At 33.0% G+C, this 2,500-nt stretch overlaps 1 protein-coding gene across 1 annotated transcript in view; it reads right to left on the reverse strand.

Annotated features, from left to right (window-relative positions):
• The window catches only part of LOC124023157 (C-terminal-binding protein 2-like), a 64,630-nt gene that overhangs the window by 32,143 nt on the left and 29,987 nt on the right, over positions 1–2,500 (reverse strand). The gene's annotated exons all lie outside the window — the stretch shown is intronic.

Here is a 2,500-nt window from a genome sequence, read left to right on the forward strand (position 1 = left end):
CGATGTCACAGGAAGGCCATAAAGATCATCAAGGACATCAACCACCCAAACCACTGCCTGTTCACCCCGCTATCATCCAAAAGGTGAGGTCAGTACAGGTGCATCAAAGCTGGGACCGAGAGACTGAAAAACAGCTTCTATCTCAAGGCCATCAGACTGTTAAACAGCTTCTATCTCATAGACCATCAGACTGTTAAACAGCTTCTATCTCAAGGCCATCAGACTGTTAAACAGCTTCTATCTCCAGGCCATCAGACTGTTAAACAGCTTCTATCTCAAGGCCATCCGACTGTTAAACAGCTTCTACCTCAAGGCCATCAGGCCATCAGACTGTTAAACAGCTTCTATCTCAAGGCCATCAGACTGGTAAACAGCCACCACTAACACAGAGAGGCTGCTGCCTACATTGAGACCAAATCACTGTTCACTTTAATAAATGGATCACTAGTCACTTTAATAAATGGATCACTAGTCACTTTAATAAATGGATCACTAGTCACTTTAATAAATGGATCACTAGTCACTTTAATAAATGGATCACTAGTCACTTTAATAAATGGATCACTAGTCACTTTAATAAATGGATCACTAGTCACTTTAATAAATGGATCACTAGTCACTTTAATAAATGGATCACTGTCCACTTTAATAAATGGATCACTAGTCACTTTAATAAATGGATCACTAGTCACTTTAATAAATGTCACTTTAATAAATGGATCACTAGTCACTTTAATAAATGGATCACTAGTCACTTTAATAAATGGATCACTAGTCACTTTAATAAATGGATCACTAGTCACTTTAATAAATGGATCACTAGTCACTTTAATAAATGGATCACTAGTCACTTTAATAAATGGATCACTAGTCACTTTAATAAATGGATCACTAGTCACTTTAATAAATGGATCACTAGTCACTTTAATAAATGGATCACTAGTCACTTTAATAAATGGATCACTAGTCACTTTAATAAATGGATCACTGTCCACTTTAATAAATGGATCACTAGTCACTTTAATAAATGGATCACTAGTCACTTTAATAAATGGATCACTAGTCACTTTAATAATGTTTACATATCTTACAGAACTCATATCATATGTACACTACCGTTCAAAAGTTTGAGGTCACTTAGAAACGTCCTTGTTTTTGAAAGAAAAGCTCATTTTTTTATCTATTAAAATAACATCAAATTGACCAGAAATACAGTGTAGACATTGTTAATGTTGTAAATGACTATTGTAGCTGGAAACGGCTGATTTTTAATGGAATATCTACATAGGCGTACAGAGGCCCATTATCAGCAACCATCACTCCTGTGTTCCAATGGCACGTTGTGTTAGCTAATCCAGGTTTATAATTTTAAAAGGCTGATTGATCATTAGAAAACCCTTTTGCAATTATGTTAGCACAGCTGAAAACTGGCCTTCTTTAGACTAGTTGAGTATCTGGAGCATCAGCATTTGTGGGTTCGATTACAGGCTCAAAATGGCCAGAAACAAAGACCTTTGTTCTGAAACTCGTCAGTCTCTTCTTGTTCTGAGAAATGAAGGCTATTCCATGAGAGAAAATGCCAAGAAACTGAAGATCTGGTACAACACTGTGTACTACTCCCTTCACAGAACAGCGTAAACTGGCTCTAACCAGAATAGAAAGAGGAGTGGGAGGCCCCGGTGCACAACTGAGCAAGAGGACAAGTACATTAGAGTGTCTAGTTTGAGAAACAGATGCCTCACAAGTCCTCAACAGGCAGCTTCATGAAATAGTACCCGCAAAACACCAGTCTCAACGTCAACAGTGAAGAGATGACTCCGGGATGCTGGCCTTCTAGGCAGAGTTGGTAGTTTAGAATGATAATATATAATATATATAAGGATGATGAGGTGTTCAGGACAGTCTGATTAATAACTATATGAATTAATAACTCATTAATAACTATATGAATGAATAACTCATTAATAAGTATATGAATGAATAACATTAATAACTATATGAATTAATAACTTAATAAGTATATGAATGAATAAATCATTAATAAATATATTTACATTTACATTTAAGTCATTTAGCAGACGCTCTTATCCAGAGCGACTTGAATGAATTACTCATTAATAACTATATGAATGGATAACTAATTAATAACTATATTATTAATAACTAATGAATAACTATATGAATGAATAACTCATTAATAACTATATGAATGAATAACTCATTAATAACTATATGAATGAATAACTCATTAATAACTATATGAATGAATAACTCATTAATAACTATATGAATTAATAACTCATTAATAACTATATGAATTAATAACCCATATTAATAACTATATGAATTAATAACCCATATTAATAACTATATGAATTAATAACCCATATTAAGAATGATATGAATTAATAACCCATATTAAGAATGATATGAATTAATAACCCATATTAATAACTATATTAATTAATAACCCATATTAATAACTATATGAATTAATAAC

The sequence above is a fragment of the Oncorhynchus gorbuscha genome, unplaced genomic scaffold (assembly GCF_021184085.1).
Source record: "Oncorhynchus gorbuscha isolate QuinsamMale2020 ecotype Even-year unplaced genomic scaffold, OgorEven_v1.0 Un_scaffold_1519, whole genome shotgun sequence".
Taxonomy (NCBI): Eukaryota; Metazoa; Chordata; class Actinopteri; order Salmoniformes; family Salmonidae; genus Oncorhynchus; species Oncorhynchus gorbuscha.